Source organism: Scophthalmus maximus, chromosome 15 (genome assembly GCF_022379125.1).
Source record: "Scophthalmus maximus strain ysfricsl-2021 chromosome 15, ASM2237912v1, whole genome shotgun sequence".
Taxonomy (NCBI): Eukaryota; Metazoa; Chordata; class Actinopteri; order Pleuronectiformes; family Scophthalmidae; genus Scophthalmus; species Scophthalmus maximus.
Window position 1 is genome coordinate 15,007,873 of NC_061529.1, and position 11,629 is coordinate 15,019,501.

The 11,629-nt window shown below is 43.3% G+C and overlaps 1 long non-coding RNA gene across 1 annotated transcript; it reads left to right on the forward strand.

Annotated features, from left to right (window-relative positions):
- The first annotated feature begins 3,111 nt into the window (after positions 1 to 3,111).
- LOC118286764 lies at positions 3,112 to 11,200 on the forward strand. Its single transcript, XR_004785474.2, has 3 exons — positions 3,112 to 3,315; positions 3,420 to 3,500; positions 7,472 to 11,200. It is a non-coding gene; the product is annotated as an uncharacterized LOC118286764 (long non-coding RNA).
- Positions 11,201 to 11,629: the final 429 nt, after the last annotated feature.

Genomic DNA, 11,629 nt, shown 5'->3' on the forward strand with positions numbered 1-11,629 from the left:
AAACTGGCTGAGAGCCCCCTTCACTCAAAGACGTGGCCAGGATCTCCTCGTGACACATGTGTGCGGGATACCTACCCGAGGATAAGAAGATCGAGCCAGTTGTGGTCTGAAAAACCCAGGCACTCCTGCTCTTTGTCATTGTAATGATGATTGCTATACATGCATTTTGTCTCCCCCCCGTTATTTGGAGATGTAATAAATCAGTGGGGTGATTCTATTGGTGCCAGATTAGTGACAACATGTCTGATGCAAATACGAGTTAACAAATGAATCTGGAGATAGAACATCGCACCAGACGACTTGAGGATTTGTGTGATTTGACATCCAAGTGCTAGTCTGTCTCTCAATACTTGAGGAACAGACATTGCCTCTCTGTGCGGCCTCTTCACGTCTGCCATAAGTACGAATGAGTCACAGAACGAGCAGTGTGGATATTAGGAGGCCCATGTTGTTATGCGCGGCAGGAAGGAGCGGGCTTCCATCTGCGTAGATGTTGAGACAAACTCGGAGAAAAAACAGAGTTCTTCCAAAACCGCTTCGGCGCTGCTTGGCTGAGATTCATCAAATGTGCGAAGCTCATATTGATTCAAAATCTCCCTTATAGGCTGGACAGATAGGGTCGGGATGTGATGTGGTGACACATGATTCATATAAACAATGTTAAACTGTGCCATAAGTAACTGTCTTATCATGCTGCTGTCATTATGTATTGATTGAATCAATCCACATCTACCCTTGCCTCTTTATTTTTTCTACTGTGCATTGCCGTGTTATTTATATAAATAAACAAATGTAATCAGGAATAAAATAGATGTAATTGGAGTTGTAACTTATTCTGGTCTGTGTGAATCACCAACATAATTGCGTTGTAATACCTACAATTACAAAATAAAGTATCCCTTTTCTGTTTTACTGTAATTTGTTAGTTTTTGGTGATTCAATGATTTTTCACAAGAGAGTAAAACATTTATGACTTTTTTACACACGCTGAAAACAAACAAACCCCTGAGATCTCCACGGATTGCTTATTGAGCAACCACATCATTTTCAGGTGTCTCATCGTGCTGAAAATATGATTTATATTCAAAGGTGCTAGTGACTGATCCTGATTTTGAAGCACACATAATCCACCTTCAGTTTACTCATCATAACTTTACACTATACTGTATGAAGTGTTAATGCTGTGGGGGGGGGGGTTCTGCTGCAGTGCTGAGACCTGTCAACAGACAGGGAACCGTCTGAAAGTGATACTCACTCTTCAGAGACCGTTTGGCCAAACCAAGCGAGACGTTATTAGCATTCTGGAGCTAAAATGTTTGAGGACAAGCTAAAAATGGATTTGTCACTGTCTCCTTGTCTTCGGATGATTCATTTTCGTCCATTCTTCGCCCCTCTTTCTCTCTTTCTGAACTTGAGCCCGAGACAAGTGCGAGCAAGTCCCGGAGGACGGGTTTGATGGGCAACTTTTAATCGTTTCTTCTCTCGGCATGCACGCCGGGGAAAGAAAAACAACCGTTTTTCCACCCAAATGTGGAGAAAAACGAAACGGACAAGATTGTCGTTTCAGCATACCGGATTAGTTATGATTATGGATTTTGTTTAAAATAAATAAAATGACTGGGGCACCTTTAAACACCGCGGCCTATGACATTTGCTGTGTGTCTGTGACGCCCGATGAACTGTGCCCTTCATACTCCTTCATACAGACATTCCTACCACTTCTTTTTTCTCTTTCCTTCACCTCACAGCACTCTGGGTCATATCAAGTTCTCAGGGAGAATGCAAATAGTTGCGATAGCATCGACAAGATGGTGCAAAGTGATGACACGTTTCGCAGAACTAGCCCGCCTAGCCATGCGTGGGGGTGACCGGGAACACGTAGTCGCTCGGTCACGTCACCGCTGTTCCGAGCGTCGTCGAGACAAAAGGCAGGGGTTGCACGTTTCTGTTTTCTCTTGAGAAACATGACAAAATGCAGACCGAAATGTCGGGGGGTAGAGTTTCGCCGAAAGCGGCACAGCTCACTGACGGAGCTCGACCTCAACAGATGGAGTCAGAGAGCCACAGGCTTTGCCGGGAATGTCAGCACGGAGCGAAACGAGTTTTCAAGCGGCGGCCGATTAAGTAGCTCATATTTTGATGATGCTCTTCCTGTTGGCTGGAAAAAAAGTCATCCAGGTTACCAACTCTGGCCTTTAGGCTCAAACAAGTTATACTAGTTATGTAGCAGAGGTATTAAGATTGAGCATGTCAAGACAAAAGACGTCAAAAGTCACAGGGCTGCACATCTTGGTTAGCTCCTTTGGACAACCTGGAAACACTGTGTGGCACCAGCTCCACAAAAACAACCCTAACCAACTCAAACGTTTCCAATCAGATCATCATCATTTCTCCCTGTTCATTCGTCAGGTTTTAAACTTTTGTCACTGAGCCGTGGAGTTTACAGGAAACAGAAAAATTGGTCCTTGTCCAATATTGTGACAGCACGGAATGATCATGCGATACTTCAGGTGTGCTCTTTTGACTTTTAAAGGAGTGGGGTTTTTTTTTTTTTGCTGGTGAGTAAGTACAGATTTGTTTGTTGTGAACGTTTTAAAGAGCGACAGGCGTGTTCCGCTTCCACAGAAAAATGTGCATTGGCTCGTTTGTCCCGTGTGGAGCATCCTGAGCAATTTGGTTTCACTTTTCCAGAACGTTCCTGCCTCTTCACATGACACATGCAAATGGATGGTGAAGTGTTATGGAAGACAGAGAGAGAGAGAGAGAGAGAGAGAGAGAGAGAGAGAGAGAGATGTGGGGGGCAAAGAGGGGGGAAAGAGAGCATGACCGAGCTTCATAGGCAGACTGACAGAGCAGAGACCTTGGAGTGAACTACCTCTCTTTTGGGGGAGTTTATACATAAACACCTTCGACATGCAGGTGGAAATACGGGCCAGTGGGGGTAAATAAATAGCCCTGGCCTGGAGATCTGAGCATTTTGCAAACAATGGAATGTTTAGATAAACTTGGACTTGCACGCTAACTAGTAAAAAAAAAAAAAAAACGACCTCATATTTTATCAAGAAATGTAGCTGGTTAATCACTGAAATCATGCAGCAACACGCTAAAATCCTTTGCATCCTTTACGAAATTATCCGAAGTAGCTCCACATCAGCACTTCGGATAATTTCAGCAACTGTGCCTCATGTCCCTGCATATTGTGTCTGCTCTGCCCACCTGGTGCACACACGCCACCATCTGGCCCAAACGTGGAAGTTGTTCACTTGACAAAGACTGAGAGAACCTGTGGCATATTACCGCTGACAACCTGCTGGTGTGAGTTTGCCTGTGGCTCAGCAAATAACTCCTAATAACCTTTGACCTTAACAAGAAGAAGCCGGGTTTCAAATGTACTTCTGATTCAGATTTCACACTTTCAGGGGTGCGTCGCCGTGGCGATCCAACACTGCACGAGCAGCTCACTGCGGCCAACATGAGGAAATGAGAGAGACGACATACTGGTGAGTGAGTGAGTGAGTGAGTGAGTGAGTGATGACATGATTCATTGTAGAAGCTGCAAGAAAAATATTCACACAGGCTTGGATTTTGAATTAGATCTTTGTTTTTCTTTATGTTTTGTCACAATGTCTTGGTGGTCAAATTCAAAATCTGACAAGTGCAGTAATGCTCAATTTTTTTAAGAGATTAGTATAATCTCAAATTACATGCCAACGTTTCAGTGCATGATCCATCCACTAGATGGCAGCATAGGCTCATCGGAAAGGATGTGCGTATGCTCTCAAACAGCACGAGTCTCATACTACATTGTCCTCTTTCCCTTCCGACTAAGTTGCTAATATTTAATTAAAAATAATAGTAATACATAGAATATGCCCACCGTTTTGAATTAGAGTTGTTTGCGTCATCATTCCTTGAATTAGAAATGTGCTAGAACAGCCCCAAACCATTGACATAGGATGTAGACAGAAGTATGGCCTGTGATGCTGCCAGTGGATGGCAGTCTTTACCTACAATTCTCAGGGTGGGTTTTACCATCTTTTATCACCATCTCTTTATGGGATGAGAAAGGAGGAAGCAATGACACAAAACAGCAGGCGTCTTCTCTCAAGAGTCAAACTGTGATAGTAACCACTTTAATGATTTTGTTATTGTGTCAGTTACCTCGTGTGAATTGCCCTCATTCTGAGCCTTCTGTTGCAAACTGTGTCTGTGTTGTGAAACAAAATTGTGGCGACACAAATAATTCTGCAAAGTTTACGTTTAATTTCTAAACCTTTTTGGACTGTGCAGTGTTGGATTTTACCCTCTACAGTTTGGAGTTATGCAGCGGCCACAGGGGTGGCTCGTGCTGCCAAGGTTCTCCTCTGATTAGAATGTGATTCAAGTTATGAAAAAAGAAATGTGACCTCACACTATCACTGCTAATCACTACACCTCCTTTCATGAAAACGTCTCAGAAGGCTGGACAAAAAGATGCTGGGACCACACATCCAGCTGAGTTCAGGGAATGCAATATTTCCATTATGAGTGTCCACAAATACAGAACTGCGCTGAGGAGTTGAAAAGACGCCTCTGATCGATGTGACACAGTAGGAAAAAGAAGAAATACTGACGGCTAAGCCCACATTCCTCATCGGGTTCAGCCGTGTCAGCTTCCTTTTCTCTCCATCCTTCATCCGCTCAGCCCCGTCCCCTCCACGATGAAAGTCGAACAAATCTGCTGACATTGATCCTGTCTCCTCGGCTGGCCTAATTTCATTTCAGCCTGAGAGAGACGGCTATCTCCAAAGATCTTGACAGACAATTGTATTTACTATTTTCCTTTCACGGGCCAATAAAGGGGGAGCAGTTATTGCATCAGATTATATGAAAAAACGTTTAATGATTCCAATTTATAACTCTAGACTGAATAATGATACAGTTAAGAGCTGACAGCCCATGATAAATGAAGGCTCATATAAAACATATTTAGTGTGAAGAATGGCTGGAGATGAATTGCACAGTGATACAAACTCATGATAAAGAACAGTAAGAGCCACTAGAAGACTTAATAATGTGCTATTCATTTTGAAGTGATTTTGCTGGTTAATAAAAGAGCACAAATTAAAAATATATTTATTGTAGAAAGACGTCTGGGAATATTGCCCCATGTCTCGAAAGAGCTCCCCCAATCTAATCGCTCCCCATCTCCTTAGATTGAACCTATCAAGTCCCGCAGTTTCTCTCTCCATCACTGCTGACTCTCGCTGCATTTCGCTGTCTGTAAGTTGCTTGACTTAGTGCGTGTATATGATTTTTAACCCCCCCCCCCCACTGCATTTATAACCAGCTTGTTCTCTGAGGGGATTCGCAGCATTGTTGGGATGCTCCTGTTTGGGCTGCAGAGCTGAAAGGAAACCAAAAAAAAATGAGAGCCAAACCAAAGCTATAGATTATGCTCAGAGTTATGTCTCCTCAGGGCTCCCTGTACCGACCTAAATGATTTCATAAATGAATGTGGTTGAAGTCCCATACACATTCCTTATTCTCGAAAAACGTCCTTGAAACGTAGAGGCAAAAAGCATGCAGTGTATACGTTCCACTTTAAGGGAAGGTCCAAAGTGCATTCACTGTCAGTGAATGTGGGGAAAAATCATGGTCAAGTGGCAAACCTTTCAAAATCATGGTCAAGGAGTAGAGTCTGTTTGCTGGTAATGGACCGGAGAACGTGTAATATCTGCCGAGCTCTCATCACTGAGAGATAAGGCATTGAATTTACCAGAATCAATGTCCACGGCAGTTTCTATGCATCGGGACGCCACTCTGATGTCACCAGCACTTTTACAGAAAAGACGTAAACAGGTGCTATGTATTGTCGCTATTGAAAAGAAGGCCATAGACATCACCTTTATTGGTTTGCCTGAAGCACTGTAAATGTGACATATCCAAGATGTTTAAACGCAACGCAGCCACACAAAGAATCCTCCTTTTTTAAATTATTTTTCCTGCCAACCAGGGGAAACAATGGCGGCCTCCATCCTCAGGTGCCTTACGAGACGTATGCAGACACCTCAAACAACACCCACTGCCTCTTTCTCGTTGACCGTGATGCACATAAATAGGCGAGGGCGCCAGCGTCACCCACCCGGCCGTCCGTCCATCCGTCTTTCTCGACAACATGCGAATTTGAATAATAAAAGTGAGGAGCTAATGAGAAAATGTAAATTAGACCAAGGACGGGCACACACTGGCCTTCATTTGAGGAGCAAGAAATGAGGAGCGGGGTAAATTATCCCAGGATCATGTTCGCACTGACACCTGGGAGACGGATGGAGTAGAGGCCATTGTTTTTTTCCCTGAGTGCAGATAGAGAGGGGGCAGAGGATGGTGGAGCGCATCAGAACAGGTCTCTTGCGGCTAGTGTTTTATACATACACATGTAGCCAGCTGACACGTTTTACAATCAAGCTCATACTTGCAAGGTAAGAGTGGGCATGCGGACACATGTTTGCACGCTTGTATCAAGTGGCAACACAGCGTGACATCGCCCATCGGTTTGTGAACTGCTGTTTTGAAGCCTTCAGTTTAGCATTTTGGCCGGCGCCATCTTGGCTTTTTTGGAAACCAGAAGTCACCATATTTGGAGCAGCAGGGGGTGGGGCCTGACTGAGAGGTTCTCCGAATACACACAGTGCTTTGTCATCCAATCTACTCTCAATGGGACCATCGTTTCCCAAATGAACATTGTGCTGTACTGAAGAAGCCATAATGGTTTGGACCTCCCAAAAACACAAACATCCAGGGCCTTTCTGTGTGGAGTTTGTATGATGTATTTGTGCATGCAGATTGGGGTAAGGTTAATTGTAGGGTCTAAATTGACCATAGGAGTGAATGGTTCTGTGTCTCTGTAATGGAAGTAGAATCCTTTTCTCATAGACTTCTATAAAAAACAGATTTATTTTTGCAACCAGTGGAGTCGCCCTTTGATGGTCATTCGAGAGATTTCAGGCTTCAGCAGGTGGCTTCACCTTCCAGACCCGGCGTCCATTTTTATATACACAGTCCATGGTTTGTATCTACATCAGTAGCAGGACTCAACGGATGGCAATGCCAGTTGGATGGTTGGTTGGTTGGTTGGTTGGTTGGTTGACCACTTTGGTCCACTATCTGAAATATATGAGTAACTAATAGATGAATTCTTATAAAAGAATTAGTGGTCCCAGACAAAAGACTTCGGTGATCCCCTAACATTTCCTCTAGCATCACCAGGAGGTTGGCATTTGTGTGTGGTCTAGCGTAGAATAGCACAATAACACAATAACATAATAACATGATGTGAAAAATATATTGATTAAATTAATTAAAATCAGCGTGATCTGTACTAGAACCTACTCGCCCCTACGGTATAATCAGATACAAAACCGGAAAGGGTGAGGAAGTAAAGCAAATCAGACAGAGGCCTATAAAAACTACCGCTTCTCCCTCCCAACAGCCTCGTCCTTGAGATGCAGATCATCCGTGATCACCTGATCGTTCCGGACACAGGGAGGGCCAAGCTCTCATCGACCTCTCGGAGACAGCCTAGCAACACCCTCTGTCCTTATCCCTGCGGACACCCACACACAGCCTCTCTCTTCTTTGCCAACCTCTCTCTCCCCGCACCCACCCAGACCTTCAGTCCTCAGAGAAGACCCCAGGCCAACAGCGAACAAGGGGCTCCTGAATGGACCCTGGACCCCCCTTTGTCTGGCCCCACTGCAGAGTGCCTTTATTTACACAGTCTTTAACGCTGTATGTTTTCTTGTCCCTTAATTGCATTGGCCTTTGCTGCCCCTTGGTCAATCAATACCATCTCTCCAATGACATGAGCAACTCCATTCAGCAGAGCTATTCCAGGTGACGGTTGTTTCGTGGGAGAGACGGTGGGAATGAGTCTTGCGAATAGATTCGCAGCCCCCCACACCCCACCCCACCCCAACACTCATGCCATAAACATGTCCCAACCATAGGAACATACAATATCTTTACCTTGATACAGTAGGTTATCTATCGATCTTCAACCTGTACGCCTTTGTTAATCCCCAACTGATGTTCTCCTGCAGACATGGGGGTCTGCTGCTTCAGCTGCCTGTCAGCTGGCCAGCTCTACACTCTGGAGTCCGTCGGTGAGCCCACTGCATGATAAGTCTGGCTGATGCGGCAATCACAGCCATCAAAACAATTTTTCTGACCCTTGACTTCGGAGGAGAGCGGGAGAAGAGAGGGAGAAAGGGAGTTGACATGCCTTTACCACTCGTCTCCGTGTGTGTGTGTGTGTGTGTGTGTGACCAAGCACATTAATCATAAGAGGTCCAATCCTCTCCTGTGTCCAATTCAGCGATGATTCTCTAGTGCAGCAGCATGGCAATGTTTAGACAGAGGCGGACATAATTATCTTTTTGTGTACTTTAATAAGGTGACATCCGAGTGTTCCGATGACGGGAGCGCACACAGAAAAACTACATCACAGTGACATTATCCCCTTCATTCGGTGTAATTAAAACCTAGATAATTAAATGCCACTAACTAACATAACTGGTATGCAAATTTGATGATTCGGTGAGTTGAAGAACAGAATGATCTTTCTTCTTTTTTCTGCCAAATGGGGACCATTTAAATTTGACCTTTGGAAATGTTATTTTGAATGCAATGTGATGCTGCTGTTTAATTTGAAGAGGTGCTTATCTCAAAGTCAACATCTTACTTCTGTTTTCCTGACGCACACTCAGTCACCATATATTAGGCAGTAGCCTGGCAACCACAAGAGTAGAGCCGAACCAAATGGATATGTTTGCAATATGACAGGCCCAGTGTTCTCCTTACCGCTGACCCCGCCTGCCATTTTGTTTCTGTCCTGCGAAGGTGTCAGTGATAAACGTTACCTTGTCTCAGCAGGTGTGCCTGGATGGAGGGCCCTGTCGCACGGAAGGGGTCACCAACCCCACAGCGTTTCCCCCATTTATTTGAATAATGGGCCATTAGGGCGGCTGGATATCCCACGTTAAAGTAGCTGTATGTGTCTCCTAGATAAAAGACATAATTACCTGAGTGAGACAGAGAGGATGTTGTGGTGCACACTTTTCCTCAGCTGGGCTCCAGAGCTCAATATCCACACAAACTCCTGCCATTAGGTGGCGACAGAGAGGGATTTGGGAGCGCGAGCCATGGCTTGCACAACATCACCACTACTACCAGTGCACAGCCAAACTGGGTCATGAGGTAAAACTGAGAAAAGACACCCTTAGAAATTGAATTTGAAAGCCTTGCATTTTGGCAAAATTTTGCGGCGATTACATTCTGAAATTTGGGTTTGCCAGTTGGTGTTGAATTTCAACAGGACCGCACTCATTCATCTTTCAATTCAATTCTGTTCAAATAGGCGACGGTAGATTCATTTTGTCTCCAGAATGAAGGTTGTGCTAACTAGTTCCCGGCAATAACGGCTCTTATTGAACTGCATTATATCATAGTGACAGAGAGTGGGCGAGTTGTTTACCTTTGGATTGCCGAGAGATTTTTGGTCAGAATTGTGACTCCTCTTGCCTTTCATAATTTCAGTTCAAGAGAGACTTGCCATGCAGTCAGTAAAAATGTGGACAGGAAATTTGGAGTGGTATTCATATGAAACCAAAAGATTTCCAATTAAAGATGAGTTCTTTATCATTCATTTGCCCTTGGGTTTTTTATTCCTCGATTGCTATAAACATTATAAAAGCCTCCTTTTAGCGCAAAGAATAGGGGCCCATTCTTGTGACCTCCTCTAATGCATTTCCACCCATCTTCGCTGCCTCAAAAAAAGTTTTCACCTCTCCACAAAACATGTTAATTGCCATCATGGGCCCAGCATAAAGAAGATATCTACACTTTAATTATCCAAATATGGTGGCAAACCCATCTGCAGAAAGCCATTGAAATTACTAAATTGTGTTTTCTCCTCTTCGTCTTTCATTTTGGACACATTGTTCATCAAAAGGCTTCAGAAATGTGCAGATGGGTAATCCTTGTGTCTACAAGGAGCAGCCTGGTTCAAGGTGAGCGTTTCATACCCCTAAGCCCTTCTGTTTCTCTCCATTGTGTTGTTTAGGTTACATTTCCTGACACACACACACACACTCTCACACACACATGGATACACAATTTCACTGTTTTATATGGTGACACACACACACACACACACACACACCTAGGCACATGAAAGTTTGGCCTTCAGTGTGTGATAACCGCTCATTATTGATGTGATATTAAGTGGATTTTAAGTAAAAAAATAATAATTTTGCTTTCAAGTATTGTGGGACCAAAGCCAATGTTGAAATTTAACCCCAAACTATAAAGAGATGAACAACATGCAATATTAGCCTGGAAGCACTTTCCTCAAAGATCTGTGAGGCGAAACCGGCTGAGCATCCCTCCACGGCGGCTCACATTGTGTGAAAAAGCCAGCACAAAGACAAATCAGCCCGACAAAATCAATGGGGAGTTTGTCCGTGCAGTATGACTCAGACGCTCAACCGAGTTAGCGTGTTATCTTATGATTTATTATCGTGACAGGCTATAGGTTCCAGAACGACCTCAGAACAAAGTATTGTCCTGTTTCATGCAGAGTCGGATTCAAGTTTCAAGAGACTTAGCTCATGTGGGTTGAGGAGATGGGGAATATGTTTTTGCACATTTCAATTCCCCAATATAAATCTTGTATGGAAATAAATGTCTCTGATTGTTTTAATGGTTATATCATCTTTATTTAAATACACTGTGAGCGCTTTTAGTGAAAGTCTACGTACGCACCATAACATCCTCCATGTTGACTGCGTCTTGAAACCTGCATCCAACTCCCTTCTATGATGGGACCACACTTTTTTTCTGGGGACATTTTTTGACCTACTGTCATGTTGATGAATTGTATCCAAAAGATAACAAGTGTTACTGTCACCCTCCACAAAACACTCTTGATTTGTATGCGTTGGGTTAGTTTTCACCTATTTTGCAAAAATGTGAGAGTTGTTTTTTTTTTCTAATCATGTGACCCCAGTTTTTTCCGGGAAAATCAAATGCAGAAGAAAAAACTTTAAGGGCATTCATTTTCTATGAATGCAAATGTTGGCTGTGTGTCTCTTATTCTCCAATTGTTAAGAAGGTGAATGTGTGTTTTTTTTTTCCAAAACAAATGATATTTGGAAAAATTGCATATAAAAACCATTATGTTTTTGTCTTGAATAGCAAATTAAAGTGGCATTTATTTGCCATTTTACAAATGCATTACAAAATTGTTTTAAAAGGTTCTTTTGTCATCTTTATTGCAATATATACTGTAAGCGTTGACACAGATTTGCGCAGCAAAACATCCATCAGAACAAAACTTCAGCTGCGAATCAAACTCCTTCGCTGGTCAAAATCCTCTGTACGTCTCAGTGGAAATGAGTCGCCAAAGTCCATTGTCTGCTCAAATTGAATCCATATTTCACTACTTTTTCTACATGCAAGTTGATTTTAAAGCCCTGGGGATGATGAATGTCAGTTCTTTCAAAGGTTATTTGAAATCAAACAGTTTGACACAAATTACCATTTTTTTCCAATAGAGTAACACTTTTAAATAATTTGACACTGCGGTCCT